The sequence below is a fragment of the Eschrichtius robustus genome, chromosome 9 (assembly GCF_028021215.1).
Source record: "Eschrichtius robustus isolate mEscRob2 chromosome 9, mEscRob2.pri, whole genome shotgun sequence".
NCBI lineage: Eukaryota > Metazoa > Chordata > Mammalia > Artiodactyla > Eschrichtiidae > Eschrichtius > Eschrichtius robustus.
Window position 1 is genome coordinate 53,677,030 of NC_090832.1, and position 16,874 is coordinate 53,693,903.

General features: G+C 37.9%; 1 protein-coding gene across 8 annotated transcripts in view; it reads left to right on the plus strand.

The window, feature by feature from the left end:
• The window catches only part of ATG5 (autophagy related 5), a 126,461-nt gene that overhangs the window by 53,759 nt on the left and 55,828 nt on the right, over positions 1 to 16,874 (plus strand). The window lies entirely within an intron of this gene.

Consider the following 16,874-nt stretch of genomic DNA (forward strand, 5'->3'; position numbering starts at 1 on the left):
GGTGGTGTGGAAGGAGATTCCTATGTAGAACTGTCAATAGGAAGAGTAAGTATTCTTCCTGAACCTTTTGTCTCAGTGAAAAGTCACTATTTGGTAAGCTTCTTTTCTTTAGAAAAACTCAGATGTTTATCAGTCATGAGAACAATGGGATCACATTGTATAAATAAGAGCAAAGAAAATAGTGTAATGAGCATCCACATACCTATCACCCATCTCAGCAGTTATCAGTATATGGTCAGTCTTGTTTCATCTGCTCTCACCCCTCCCCCACTCTGAGTTTATAGAAATTTTCATTCTTTAATCTAGCGCTATGAATATTGCTCACAGATTTATATTCTTCACAGACTTTATACTCTGTTATTTAATCAAGTCTTGGAAAGAACAGTCATTATACGAGAGTTATACCCAGATCCTGATAGTATGGATTAGCCAATTACAAGAACCTACCACATTGCCAGGCACTGTGCTAGGCATAGGGGGCGCTGGGGTGAGTATGACAGCCATGGTTCCTTCCCTCAGAGTTTACATTCTGGTGGGAGAGGCAGACATTAAACAGATAGCCTTTAAATAATTATTACATTTATATCTTGAGTTATAGAGGAAGGGATAGAGAGCAGTGTGGTTGTGATGAAAGTGTTCCAGGCACAGGGAATGATCTGGGTTAGGCTGAGAAGGAGAAAAGAGCTTAATAAATTCTAGGGGCTTTAAGAAGGCTATTCTTTTTTTTTTTCAAAATCAATATTTTATTTAAGGGGTACTTTTACTTCCTTTAAGCAAATCTTTAAAGCCATATTACTTGGACTTCCCCCTTCAAGCCTCCTGTGGTTCTTCTGTGTTTAATCAGTGGTTCTCCAAGGCCTCAATTTTCTTTATAAGGCTCAAGAAGGCTATTCTGACTAGAGCACGGTGATCAAGATTGAGAGTGGCAAGTAGATAACGCTGCAAATTGGATAGAGGACCCTATCTATTCAGGGTCTGATAGGACATTTTAGTGATATTGAACTTAATCTCCAGGGAGTGAGGTGGGGTAGATAGGGGACTGCTGAAAGATTATAAGCAGGGATATAAAGGAATCAGATGTTCTTTTTTAAGTTGTCTCTGACTACTGTATGGTTAATGAATTAGAAGGGAACAAATATGGAATTAAAAGGCCAAGTACAAGTCCATTCCAGTGGTTAGGTAGCAGATGAATTTTTCAGACTACAGGGCAGTGTTGAAGGTAGAGAGAAGTGGACAGTTTTGAGAAATATTTGAGATGTAGACTTGCTAGGACTTAGTATTTGGTTGAATGTGGTGGGTCATAGAATGAAAACTGTCATAGCTGGTTCCCAGACATTTTAGAAACTGTTGAGTGTGCCTAACTACACTCATCCAGCTTACAGACACCCAGAAGGAGATCTTTATTGTTATATTAAGATAAATCATTTTTTTGATATCCAGTCCCTTAATACTGTCATAAAAAGAAACATTGGTCACTTTGACGCTATAAGTATTTTAAAATTTATGCTGATTTCTACTAATTATTGTTTTACTTTCTGAATGCTCAAAAACATTCTAAAACTTTGCTAAAGATTGACGTCAGGCTTACCAGTTGATAAAATCCGTTCATATTTTTAGGTTGAAACATTTGCCTGTCTGCTGACCTCAGGCACCTCTCTCATTTTCCATTGTTTCATAAGATTATTGGCATTGGTTTTGTAATCCTATCTTTAAGTTCTTTTAGTGTCCTCTGAAGTAAGTTTCCTTTGTCTGAAGACTTGCATTAATTTAAAGCAGAGTACCTACTGTTATGTCTGAGTCTTTTGAAGCATCATTTTTATTTTAGCTAAGTTTTCACACTTTCTTCTTTGAAAATCATTCTCTTGTTGAAGAAAATGGAAACTAAACAGAAGTTGGATAGTTTAGCTTTCTCTCTGTCATCTCTTAATATGATAACCGTCTTTCCCAATAATGTTCTCCATGCGTTCGTTCTTTCTTTGCCAGACATGGTTTATAAAGCTCGTTTTGTTTTTCCTCCTTTTTTTTTTTTTTTTTTAAAATAAACCTCATCTTGTGCTTGGTGTTGACCTTCCTGCCACTCTTCTTGCATACTCCTTTTATTAGTCAGGATTCTCCAGAGAAATAGAATTAATACACACACATACACACACACACACGCACACACAGATTTATTATGAGTAACTGGTTCATGTGATTTTGGAGTCTTACACGTCCCACAATCTGCCCTCTGCAAGCTGAAGACTCAGGAAAGTCAGTGGTGTAATTCACTCTGAGTTTCAAGGCCTGAGAACCAAGGATGCTGCTGGTATAAATCCCAGTTCAATGGTAGGAAAAGATGAGATGTCTCAGCTCAAGCAACGGGGCAGGAAAAAGGGGGGCAGATTCCTATTTCCTCTGCCTTTCCTTTTGTTCTCTTCAGGTTCTCAACTGATTGGACGATGTCCACTCACATTGGGGTGGGCAGTCTACTGAAATGCCACATATTCATATGCTAATCTCATCCCAAAACACCCTCACAGGCACACCCAGAAATAACGTTTAATCTGGGCATCTGTGGCCAGTCAAGTTGTTGCATAAAATTAACCATCACATTTCTGCTATAACTTGGTTCATCTTTTTTTTTTTTTAATTTATTTTATTTTTATTTTTATTTTTGGCTGCGTTGGGTCTTCGTTGCTGCGCACGGGCTTTCTCTAGTTGTGGCGAGCGGGGGCTGCTTTTGGTTGCGATGCACGGGCTTCTCATTGTGGTGGCTTCTCTTGTTGCGGAGCACGGGCTCTAGGCGCGTGGGCTTCAATAGATGTGGCATGTGGGCTCAGTAGTTGTGGCTTGCGGGCTCAGTAGTTGTGGCTTGCGGGCTCTAGAGCGTAGGCTCAGCAGCTGTGGCACACGGGCCTAGTTGCTCAGTGGCATGTAGGATCTTCCTGGACCAGGGCTCAAACCCGTGTCCCCTGCATTGGCAGGCGGACTCTTAACCACTTCGCCACCAGGGAAGCCCAAGGAAAGAATTGTGATATTAAGTGCATTGCGAAGCCATTGGAGGATTTTTAAGCAGGAGAGTGATGAGATGCAGAATATGATGGAAGAACATTGTAGCTGCTGAATAGAGGGTGGAATAGAGGGAGCCAAGAGTGGAAGTGGAGAGTCTGTAGTAGTAGGTCCAGGTATAAGATGATGGTGGCCTTTAGGGTGATGATGGTAGAGATGGAGAAAAGTCAGTAAATCTGGGGTTTATTTTGGAGGTAGCATTGATAGAATCTGTTATTAGATGGGGTGTTAGGTTGTTACTAAACCAAACTTGAGTCTGCTCACCCACACACAGTAAAGCCAATCTACTGACACTGGGTTGTGGTGAAGGAAAGTACAGTGTTTACTGCAGGGCACCAAGCAAGGAGAATGGGCAGTTCATGCTCAAAAGACCCAAACTCCCCGACAGCTTTCAGGGAAGGGGTTTTAAAGGCAGTGTGAGGGAGGGGCTGCAGGGTGTGTGATCAGCTGTTGCACAATTCTCTGATTGGTTGGCATCAAGGTGAAGTTCCAAGCATCATTGACCTTCTGGTTTCAACCAGACTAGGATCTGTGTTCTTGTGGTCAGCAGTTTCCATCTGGTGGGGGCCTGCTTCCTTTAAAAACAACTCAGGAATGTGTGTCAGGCCTTTATCTGTATCTTTCAGGGACCTGGGAGTTGGGTGACTGTGCTGTGTGGTGGATTTATAGTCTAAATTGTTACCAGTTTCCCAGCCCAACAGCTATTCTTTATTTCTACATCTTCACATTTCCTAATCATTAACTCTTGAGTCAGCCTTTTGAGACACAAGGGAGGCCTGGGAGACTAAAGCAAAAGCCTTTTACTTCAAAGGACAGGGACACAGGGGCTTGTGTATGGTTTCAAGTTTAGGTTGAAAGAAAGGAAAGAATCATTCCTGAGTTCTGACTTGGGCAGCTAGATGGATAGTAGTGCTTTATACCATGATATGAAATAACTAGATAAAAAATAGGTTTGGGATGGGGAACAAAGCCAAATTGAGAAGGTCAGCCTTGAAGGCAAAAGTTTGAAATGTGGGCTTCCCTGGTGGTGCAGTGGTTAAGAATCCACCTGCCAGTGCAGGGGACACAGGTTCGAGCCCTGGTCTGGGAAGATCCCACATGCCGCGGAGCAACTAAACCTGTGCACCACAACTACTGAGCCTGCGCTCTAGAGCCCATGAGCCACAACTACTGAGCTCGCGTGCCTAGAGCCTGTGCTGCACAACAGGAGAAGCCACCACAATGAAAAGCCCATGCACCGCAATGAAGAGTAGCCCTCGCTCACCGCAACTAGAGAAAGCCCGTGTGCAGCAACGAAGACCCAAAGCAGCCAAAAATAAATAAATTAATTTTTATAAAAAGTTTGAAATGTCTCTGAGACATTCACATGCAGATGCATTGAGTTAGATGTTGATAGAATTAAGTATTGTGAGTGTGTATCAGTAGATGAAGAAAGCTTAACAGATTTGAATCGAATGCTGCAGCTTCTAATTTCATAGTCATTTACTTTAACAATAAGTGCCCTGTTTATTATTTTATCTTAAAGGATATGACAGTTAATGTCCTAGTGATACAAGGCAATGAATATGGAGCAATCCCATATATTCCTAATGTATGAGAGTTCTTTATATCCACTAACCGTGTTTTGCTTTTTTTCCGCATACAGCTGAGATAGTCGTTTCCCTTATTGTTTTGTCTGCAGTATAGTAAGATGAATAAGTTCAGTCTGAAGCTGTGTGTGTGGCTTCAAGAATCTACAACTTTGTGAGAAATTTGCTTAGAGAAAATTTGTAACCTGCTTGAGCATTCAAGTTTTACTGCTGAACAAACAAGCATTTTACTATATTATGCTACATGTTTTAAATCAATCTCTTGGTATTCTAACTTTCTGTAATTAGAAATAATGATGAAAATCTAAAAAGTTTATGCATTTGTGTTTTAATATAAAATCATAAAGATACTTTGCTTGGCTTCTGGAGAAAGATTGCTCTTGGGAATTACATGATTTGAATGAATAAATAAATTTGGTAATAATTTGGATCATAGCTTCTTACAGTGCTTTGGGTATACTTGGCAGTGAACATCATGGATAATAAAACTTGGCGAAAACATTTAGACAGTTATTTCATAATACACTACAAATTATACTAACATAAGTTTATTGAAAAGAGTCCATTAATTACAGTGAATGGTCATATGTTCCAGAGTTAATCAGTGGTAGAGAGAATACATTTTTGTGTATGAGATTCAGTTGATAAATGTACAAATCTATGAGACTAGATTTATACTTCAGTCTAAACTCTGATCAGTACTTGAAAATATTTTTAGTGAACTCTTAGTGTTGCAGGAATACAAAGGTTTAGTTTGTAATGTCATTTTAAATAAAATTCCATATTATCTACAGTAAGACTACCTTATCATATCTTTTATTTATCTGGTCCAGTTAAAAAACTTAAAAAAAATGTATGCCTTGTAACATACTGTCACTTTTTTGTAAGGTAAGTTTGGGAAGGTTCAAGAAGCTTTTTCTTATGAATGTTGGTACCCTTTATAAAGGAAATGCAGATGAACATCTGTCGGATATTGATCCAATATCAATATCCGGATATTGATTTTCACTCTTGGACTCATGACCTATTATTATTATTTGAATTTAGAGTATGATTCCTCTTTCTTCTTAAAAAAAAACAAAACACGGTGTACACACAAACACAAAACACATATATATACACAGGTATATATGCATATATAGTTTAACTTACTTTGTTTTTATATTTTTATTTTAGTTTTTAATTTTTTTAGTTTAGGTATAATTGACATGTAGCATTATATTGTTTTCAGGTGTACAATATATAATGATTCAATATTTTTATATATAGCAAAGTCTCACCACCAAAATAAGTCTAGTTAACGTGTCATTTTACATAGTTGTAAAAAAATTTTTTTTGTGATGAGAACTTTTAAGATCTACTCTCTTAGCAACTTTCAAATATGCCATACAGTATTATGAACTGTAGTCACCATGCTGTACCTTACCAGTTATAAAATAACTAAAAATAACTAAAATACTGGCTGCACCAGTTTACATTCCCACCAGCAGTGCACAGGGTTTCCTTTTCTCCCCGTCCTTGCCAACACTTGTCATCTCTTTTCTTTTTGACAGTAGCCATTCTGACAGGTGTGAGGTGATATCTTTTTTTGTTTGGCTGTGTTGTATGTTCGTTGCTGTGCGCGGACTTCCTCTAGTTGTGGCGAGCGGGGGCTACTCTTTGTTGCGGTGCGTGGGCTTCTCATTGCAGTGGCTTCTCGTTGCAGAGCTCGGGCTCTAGGCTCACGGGCTTCAGTAGTTGTGGCATGCAGGCTCAGTAGTTGTGGCTCGTGGGCTCTAGAGCGCAGGCTCAGTAGTTGTGGTGCACAGGCTTAGTTGCTCCGCTGGCACGTGGGATCTTCCCAGATCAGGGCTCAAACTAGTGTCCCCTGCATTGGTAGGCGGATTCTTAATCACTGTGCCACCAGGGAAGCCCATGAGGTGATATCTTATTGTGGTTTTGATTTGTGTTTTCCTTATTATTAATGATGTTGAGCACTTTTCATCTACCTGTTGGCCATCTATATGTCTTCTTTGAAAATGTCTGTTCAGATCTTCTGCCCATTTAAAAATTGGATTGTTTAGGGGTTTTTTGCTATTGAGTTGTATGAGTTTTTTAATATATTTTGGATATTAGCCTCTTATCAGATACATGATTTGCAAATATTTTTTCCCGTTCGGTAGGTTGTCTTTTCATTTTGTTGATGATTTCTTTCGCTGAGCAGAAGCTTTTTAGTTTGATGTAGTTCCACTTGTTTATTTTTGCTTTTGTTGGTTTTGCTTTTGATGTCAGACTGAAAAAAATTGCCAAGACCTATGTTAAGGTATATGTGCATATATATTTTAACTTATTTTGTTTTTAAATGAATCTTTTGTTTTGAAACTTAATATCGTAATTCTCCTCACGAGAATGGAACACCCCAAGTGTACTTACTTTTCGTAATATTTTTTTTGTTTTGTCAATTAGCTCCTGATCACTTTTCTCTAGAGCAGTGTTTCTCAAAGTGTAGACAATGGGACAGAAGTATCAGTTTTAGCTAGGAACTGACTAGAAATGTATCCTAAACCAACTGAGTCAGAAACTCTGGGGCAGATCCCAGTAACCTGTGGTCCAGCACCCCTCCAGGTGATTGTGATGCACTAAAGTTTGAGAGCCACTACTCTTGAGCAGGATTTCTCAGGGTTGGCACCATTAGATATTTTGGACCGGATAATTCTTTGATGTTGGGGTGGCGTCAGGGAGGGGCTGACCTGTGCATTGTAGGATGTTTGGCAGCATTCCTGGCCTCTGCCCACTCACTAGATGCCAGGAGCACACTACTCCCCCTTCTCAATCATCACATTAATAAATGTCTCCAGACATTGCCAGATATCACCTAAGCGGCAGAATCACCCCATTTGAGTACTACTGCTCTGAGAGAGGTGATGTAGAATTCATGCATAAAACTGCTTCTCCATTAAAGTAGCAGTGATCATTTATTGAATCCCCAAGCTCTGTCCTGGGTACTTTACATGAATTATCACTGTCATCACAACAGCCTTGTAAGATGTGTTTGAAAGTCTAAAGCCTGGGCCAATTTATTTATGAAGTTTCTCATCTGTTCCACCAACTCAGCCTTTGAGAACTACTATGTTCAGTTGTTACAGTGACTCATTTAGGCTGTATTTGGAACTATATTCTTTAAACAAAAGGACTTTGACATGTAAACAAATTAAAGTTATTTTAATCAGTTAACTCTTCTTGTATGTAAACATAACCATGTGAACTTCTTATTGTAAACTTAGCTATAATTGTTTCTGGATGATGAGGATTATTTTATTTTTGTTGAGGTGACTATTAAATGACAAATGAATCAATAGTATGCTGTCATTTCAGTAAGACTGTTTACATTTTTTAAAAATTCATTTATTTATTTATTTTTGGCTGCGTTGGGTCTTCGTTGCTGCGTGCGGGCTTTCTCTAGTTGTGGCGAGCAGGGGCTACTCTTCGTTGCGGTGTGCGGGCTTCTCATTGTGGTGGCTTCTCTTGTAGAGGAGCATGGGCTCTAGGCGCTCGGGTTTCAGTAGTTGCAGCACGTGGGCTCGGTAGTTGTGGCTCGTGGGCTCTAGAGCACGGACTCAGTAGTTGTGGCACACGAGCTTAGTTGCTCCGCGGCATGTGGGATCTTCCCGGACCAGGGATCGAACCCATGTCCCTGCATAGGCAGGTGGATTCTTAACCACTGCACCACCAGGGAAGTCCCTGTTTACATTTTTTGAAGTAACATGTGTCTTCCATATTTTTCCTTTTCCTTCTTTTGCTGCCTTTCCTCTCCCTCTCCAGCTTTCTATGTGGCACTTGATTTAGTTCTGAATATGTTGATAACACTTCTTTCCCTCTCTTGCCTCTCATTTAAACTTTTACCTACTCTCTGACCAATTCTTTCATTATCTTTCTAGGGTCTGGATGACCAGATAAACATTTTAGCTCAACAGTCTAATTAATGAGGGCCAGTGTGTTACCTATTCCCAGGTACCTATTTCATGTACTTTTTAACAAAGACCTAGAAATTACTTTATTGAGAATTCTAGAATTTCCTCCCCCTCCACTCTCCCAGTCCTATCCCCGTGACATTCTATTTACTCCATCTCTGCCTGTGCAGACCAGTCCTGACTAGTGGCTGTGATAACGAGTTCTGGATGTCACGGTTCTCCATATTAATGATGTTTTTTCTGAACCAAAGGAGTAACTGCTGTTCTATAGCAGTGCTAATTTGTTATTATTCATTGCATGTCTCTTTTATTGCTTTAGAAACTGTAAAAGATTCAGAAATCCTTTTATGTGAAAATTACATTTAAATATTAAACTATTCCAGTGTTTTAATTAGCATTCAGAGAGTTGCAAGATTTTAACCCAAATGCTGGAAAACTAGAAAAGAAGCAACCCATAAAAAATGAGTGCAAAATAAACAAATTTGTGTATCTAAGATACAGGGTGTTCAGTCAAGTCCTGATTATTATCTTCAAAGTGGCTTTCTACTTAAGAAGCATTTCTTCCCACAGGGTCCCTTTAGGATCCAGACTATCTCTGGTTCCTGGGCTTTTCTACATCTAGCTTATTTCTATCTTTCTCTGTAGAGGAATAGCAATAAAATATCCCAAATGGTATTTTTTTTTAAATTTTTTATTTATTTATTTTTTAAAATTATTTATTTATTTATTTATTTATTTTAATGCTATTCTTGTCTGCTTACATTCTTTTTTTATGTATGTATGTATGTATGTATGTATGGCTTTGTTGGGTCCTCGTTTCTGTGCGAGGGCTTTCTCTAGTTGTGGCAAGCGGGGGCCACTCTTCATCACGGTGCGGGGGCCACTCTTCATCGCGGTGCGCGGGCCTCTCACTATTGCGGCCTCTCGTTGCCGAGCACAGGCTCCAGACGCATAGGCTCAGTAGTTGTGGCTCACGGGCCGAGTTGCTCCGCGGCATGTGGGATCTTCCCAGACCAGGGCTCGAACCTGCGTCCCCTGCATTGACAGGCAGATTCTCAACCACTGTGCCACCAGGGAAGCCCCCAAATGGTATTTTTAATTGGAGTTTATTTGCATAAAAGATTTAACCAGATTCAGATTTCGCTTTATTTCACATTACCATAAACCACACTCAGAAGTACACTTCAAGATATATGCCTCTTTTTCTTAAACTAGCTTCTTGTTTTTGTTAATAAACTCAGATTTTTTTTCCTACAAGTATATTAACCTGCACTTAACTTTTCCCTTATTTTAAGGTGAAATTATTTTTATGTGGGTTTTTAAAACCCTATAAAAACATTTTTGCGAGAAAAAAAAATGTATTGCTATTTGTCCACTCAGAATATAAGGAGGGAGGAGCAGAGGAAAAAAGGCAATTAGTGGACATCTAATATCTGGGAAGGAGGAAGAGAAGAGAGCAATTGCATAGGCTCATTGAGTGAAGGAGAAAGGCTTTACATACAGAAGTTTCCCCCCAAAAGTGGCGGGGGAGGGTGGTGGTTGTGATGGGATGAATTGGGAGATTGGGATTGACGTGTATACACTAATGTGTATAAAATAGATAACTAATAACAACCTGCTGTACAAAAAATAAATAATATAAAATTAAAAAAAAAGTTTCCCCCCAATATTTTTATCATCATTTATTTTAAGGTGTTATTACACTCAGAATAATACTCTGTGAGATTCAGATATTTGAGTGTAAATGAATAAGTTGAGAAGCACTGGTAGAATAATTTCAATAACTTTATTCTTATTTCTACTGGAATTCTTAGAAATCCTGATTAACTTTTAGGATACATTATATATATCACTTATTACTAAAACCTACTGAATACATTTAAAATAATAGTATTTATTCTAAAATAAACTCACTATAGGAAGTAATATAGTTTATAAAATGTTGGGTGGGCCCTATTTTTGGGGGTATGTGTATAATTTTACAAGTCAACTTTGTTTTGATAATGAATGAGTTGTTAATAATAAATAAATTTTGTAGTAATTGCCACCTGAATAATCCTAGTAGCTAAAAGTTAAACTATGGTTGAATTTTCCAGTTTTACTCATCATTGCCCATGTCTGCTTTTAAGAGGTAGTTCCTAATTGAATGATGTTTTCAATTATCAGTTGCATTTTTCCTTGTCCTCATTGAAAAATAATGCCTTAATGTACATGTTGAAGTAAATTTTTATTTACTTAAATGTTTATTAAGTATTTATTTCTGCAGCAGCTACTGCTAACTGTTCAGTTTGTGATCTGTAACTGCCAAAGGAGACAAGATTTGGTAAACTATTATACCTGACACTACCATGAATTTTGAAGTATAGGACTATGGAATTTTTGATAATATGAACATTCTGTTCATTAATAGTTTCTCAGATTCCTGTTAATCATACGTCATTGAATTGACTCAACTTGGAGTTTTAACAAGCAAGCAGTGTTTTAATTTATAGAAATGTAACTGAAAGTTTTCTGTGATATGGTAGCATCCCTGAGAATCTACTGGCCTGGTGACCTCAAGCAAATCATTTACCTGCTTTGAACCGCAGCTTCCCTCAATAAGTTGCTTTGAAAATCAAACACCATAAAATTCATTTAGGGTTTTAAAAAAACAGTTAAATTCTGTTCAGGTATGTTATTAATAAAAATGATCTCTGAGGTTCTACTGTAATCAGAACCCATGACTTTTCACTGTAGCATCACTTGAGTTATTTTAATACCACTTCTTTACCAGCCTAACTTTTTTTAAAAAATTTATTTTTGCCTGTGTTGGGTCTTTGTTGCTGTGCGCGGGCTTTCTCTGGTTGTGGCGAGCGGGGGCTACTCTTCATTGTGGTGCGCGGGCTTCTCATTGCGGTGGCTTCTCTTGTTGCGGAGCACGGGCTCTAGGCATGCGGGCTTCAGTAGTTGTGGCTTGCGAGCTCTATAGTGCAGGCTCAGTAGTTGTGACGCGTGGGCTTAGTTACTGCTCCATGGCATGTGGGATCTTCCCGGACCAGGGATCAAACCCGTGTCCCCTGCATTGGCAGGCAGATTCTTAACCACTGCGCTACCAGGGAAGTCCCCAGCCTAACTTTTAACATGCTTTTTACCTAAGCATCTGTCACTTGGTCACCTGCATTAGAAGAGAAGTGGGCGGGGAGGACTTGAACCATCAAGCACTACTAATGCACAATATAAAGGACCAATCGGACCCATTAGAAATTGTGATAACTTTATGTATGTCAATTTGGCTTCCCCAGCTACATATTAAGTAAAGGAGAGTCCGTGTACTTGTTTTATATTTTGGTTTTTAATTCTCTACAGCTCCCAGTACTCAATTAGGTACATAATAGGAGTAAATAAACACTTAAATAGATTTAACTCTATGCAGATCCTACAAAGTAAAAACTTAATTGAGTACACTGTTACTTCTATCAGTTGTTTTACTTTTTCTTTTTTCTTCCTTGCCTAGAATTAAACAGGAGATTCATAATATGAACTATTTGCAAATGGAGGACTTCTTTTAAAGAGGCATTTTTCATGTAGCCACCTTGGACAGATGAGATGGATTTGAAATAGAACAGAATTTACCTGTAATCATATTACATTTACTAAATTCCTGTGATGTCCCAGTCCTGGATATGCCTTCTTAGTGATTCTTCCTAAGAATTTGATAAACATTATCAACTTTAAAAATGAGGAAAAGAGCTTATTACAGGGCTAGTAAGAGATGGGACCAGGATTTGATCCTAGATCTCTGATTCTAAAGTCAGTGTATTTTCCAGGACATCTGGAGGCTGTTAACTCTGGCTACATATTAGAATCATCTGGGAGTTTCCAAAAAATACAGTTCCAGGGAATCTGAAATAACTGGTCTGGAGTGGGTCCTTGACATTAGTATTTTTTTTAAAGTTTCTCAGGTGGTCCAGGTAGGCAGCTAAAGCTCAGAAATGTTGCATTATATATTGCATCTCCAGTGACCGCTGGTGCCCCACCCACCTTTTTAAGCTTTTGTTATTTGTCTATGAATAATTATTAATAAAATTTTCTCATTTACAGTTTCTCATCAGAAGCATGAGGAATTTGTGTTAGAATAAAGATAGAGTATCCTGCATAATAAACATTGCAAAGATAGTAGTGAATATAATGGAGTATCTTTTTCTCCATTGGTCTTTCAGAAGTTAAAATAGATTTTTGTTTTTGTCTTATGACTTTGGAGTGCTCTGAGTGAAGTAAAAATGGGCTTGATTACATGTTAAATTTGTTTCTGGCCCTCTGAATTTAGGAAAGTGATAAACTAACTTAACCTGAGAGGAAAAATATTTTCTCAATTTACAGTAGTTTTGAAAGGTAACAAGTCAGGTAATCTGGTTAAAAATCTATAGGTGATTTACACTGGAATACATTTAGTTAATTAGCGCTGGCCTGCCACTGGCTATAGCTCTTTAAATCTCTTTTTGGCAAACAAGCTACTTTAAAAATTGTCTTTTAGAGTCAGTGAAGACTTGAATATAATTGAAGGTCATTCTTCCTTTTTTTATTTTTTTATTTTTTTATTTTTTTTTCCTTTTTTTATTTTTAACATGAGCACATAGAATAAGTTGGGGTTTTTTTACATTACGATTTTTTTTGAATTTTGAATCCCTTTTATGTTGTTACTGGCCCAATTTGAAAATAAATTTGAAGTAAATGTTTCTTAATTGGTTGAAATACAGTAATTGAATTCTGTCCATTGAAATAAAGTCAACTACTGGGATTGACTCTTGGAATGCATTTTAATTGGGGGGAGAGAGACATTAACTAATTAAACACGTAAATAGGGTAATTTCAAAGAACAGTAAGTGTTTAGAAGAAAACAGGATAATACTTTAGGTAGAATTATGAGGAAATTCTCCCCTGAGGAGGTGACACCTCTTTTGAGACTTGGATGATGACAAAAAAGCAGCTGCATGAAGATTAGAAAAATGGGGGATTCCAAGCCTCTTAACTGTGATATGGGGATAAGCTTGGTGTTTTCTAGGGACAGAAAAGAAAAATAGTGTGATTTGGAGCTTTAGTAAGCAGATTGGTAGGCAGCGAGATCTCAGAGGGATGCAGGAACCATTGCATTCCAAGGGAGTGGGAGGGGGCTGAAAGGAACCAGCTTCCTGGGAAGGAGGTATTTCATTACCAACATTATGGTTGCTTGCATGCGGAGTTTGAGTGGGGAGCAGTCTGCCCCATTTGTAGCCAGTAAGGAGATGCAATGGATTTTTTCTTTTAATAATGATTCTAGTACTTAACTTCAAATAATCGTATTGTTAAAGTACATTATAAAGCATTATTCCTTATGGCCCATTAGAAAAATGTTTGGAAATTTATTCATTCATGGTATGATTCAATTTATGTTTTAAAAGAGCATTCTGGATGCTGTGTATTATGGATACAAGTGGAAGGGCAGAGACCAATTAGGAGGCTGTCACAATGGTTCAGATGAGAGATGATAGTGGTTTAGATGAAAGTTGCAGCAGTGAATACAGAGAGAATTGCACTGTAAAAATATATATTGATTCCTCTCCTTGATGCCAGTTTTCTAGACTGTGTGTTACAGCATCTTTAATGTATTCCAAGAGTGAATCCCAGTAATTGACTTTATTTTAATAGACAACACTTCTTTTTTAGGGCAGAGGAGTATGGTAGTTCCTCCTCATTCATGGTTTCGTTTTCCACAGTTTCAGTTTCCTGTGGGCATACGTGGTCTGAAGATATTAAATGAAAAATTCCAGAAATCAATAATTCACAAGTTTTAAATCGTGCGCTGTTCTGAGTAGTACGATGAAATCTTGCTCCATCTCACCTCAGCATGTGAAGTATAGGGGATGATTCCAGTATATCCACACTGTATGTGCTACCCTCCTGTTAGTCACGTAGTAGCCGTCTCAGTTATCACATCAGCTGTTGTGGTATCGCTATGCTTGTGTTCAAGTAACCCTTATTTTACTTAATAATGGCCCCAAAATGTTAGTGATGCTGGCAGTCGGGATCGTCTCTTACTGTGCCTAATTTATAAATTAAACTTTATTACAGGTATGTAGGTATAGGAAAAGACACAGTATGTATAGGGTTCGGTACTATCCGCTGTTTCAGGCATCCACTGGAGGTCTTGGAACGTATCCCGCATGGATAAGGGGAGACTGCTGTAAATGTCTTCTCTCAGTTTATTCTGAGGCAGTGATGCTCCGGGTCAGAGATTTCCTCAGATCCAGGTTTTATTGCTCTTTTGATTCACTCCAACAACAAATTCCCCAGGGTACAATCCTATTGCCAAGATGAGTGTTTACGAACAGGATTAAGGATTGACCTTCTCCTGGTTTGGTTCTCCTCTCAGCCTTAATCCAGAGGCCAGCCTGCTGGTCCTGCCTACTTCTGTCTTCATGACAAATTTTCAGGGGTCCTTGAAGCACTTTCAGGACTTCTTTGAAGATATATCACCGTAACTGGAAACCTCAAACAGAACTTCTCATGGAAATGTGTGGGTGTAGTTCTGTTAAGAAGCATCCAAGCACCAGTGGACGTGCTGCCGCACAGAGAATGCTCCCTTCCCTGGGTCAGCCCTAACTGTCCTGTTAACATATGACTCAGAGGACAAATGAGTTTGAAGATACAGGTCACCTACTTAACACACCTGTGTTTGGTACCCTACCAGTAATTACTGGTTTTTTTCCCCTCCTATTTTGCTTCACAAAGATGTTTACTATATTACATGTTAAGAAATTAATTCAAATAGGTCTATACTTGGACATGTTTTCTGTTAGAAATTTTGAAAGCCTCTGGTCAAAACACCATGTATAGCGCATGGCCGCCTGTAGTACTGGTTTGAATAATACTGTTGATAAATGCGGACTTTAGTGAGGAGCGTGTTCCCTTCAGTAGTGATTTTCAACCATTTGCTTTTCTCTTTAAAGAAAAGCTTAGAGCCTGTGTTTTATGGGCCATCATGATCTGACACTTATTTAGGGAGCTGTAAATCTGTTCTTTTTGACATCACAGACTTAAAGAGCAGGAAGTGGATGGTGTGCATGTGGAAGCCATTTCACCCCTTTCCTATGGCTATATCCCAGCCAGCGATACCACATTACTGAATTGAGGCTGGGTTGCAGTCCCTTAGATGTCCTCCACGTTTCCTGTGGGATCCTGTAGACGAATACATTGTTCGTGGCATTTGAATATTAAAGATTATTTTGCCCTGAGTTCTTAATAAAGCTTAAGTGGAAGAGCAGAAACATCCTTTAAGACTGCCACTTTTTTCTGCAGCTTTTTCCATGTGAGGAACAAAGAATACAAGCGTAATCAATTTATTTTTCATGCTTCTTAGGAAGATCTTTGGTTTAAAAAAATGTTTTTTCTGGATTTAAAAAAAAATTTCCAAGACCAATATAAAAGCTTATTAATTCAGCAGAGAGTGAGAAAAAAAACATTGGTGGCCACCAGGATTTTGAGGAATTCTGTTTTTAATATCTTTAAAAAAAAAATAGATTGACTTTCTATAGCACAGCTATAGAAAACAGAAACCAACTTATCAGTCCTATTCTTAATAGCTCTGGCAAGAAGTACGTTAAGTTACCTTCTTTTCTCCCATTCTTTGTATAAGCTAAGTGACTGCTAGTTTTAATTTTCTTCTACTTAGTAGTTTGTTTTGTTTTAGAATTAGAACTAAATTAATGTGAAAGCTGTTGAAATAGATGTACATTTACCTAACTTTACAGTTTAAAAAATGAGCAGCTAAAGACCATTGCGCTTCTTTTACTTGTAGGTACTGTTTTCGTGGCCAATGACACAAATAACTAAATTTACAACTTAATTATAATAACTAATAACGTAGTTCCAATATTCAAAGTATTGTTTGGTAACAGGTTAATATGTACTTGATTCATTACCATGTAGGAAGTTAGCAATACATCCTTACTCCAATTTTATTTAATTATTGACTAAGGGATAGAAGAGTTCCTGATGTTACAAAACCCAGTGCGAAAGACATTTGGTTATAAACTGAAACTCAGCACTGATTTTCTTTTAATTTCTTTTATTTGTATCTTTCTTGTTAATAACTTTGACTTACAAAAGTTAGATTATTCTTGGGTGGAATGTTTTTGGTATTGTTGAGGAAATGTCTATTTTATATAAGAACATAACATTTTTATAAGAAGATAAAGCTAATCTTAATTAATACAGATTTTTATTATGTCTTTATTCCTTTAAAACATAGTTGTATCAGACTAGGTCCAGT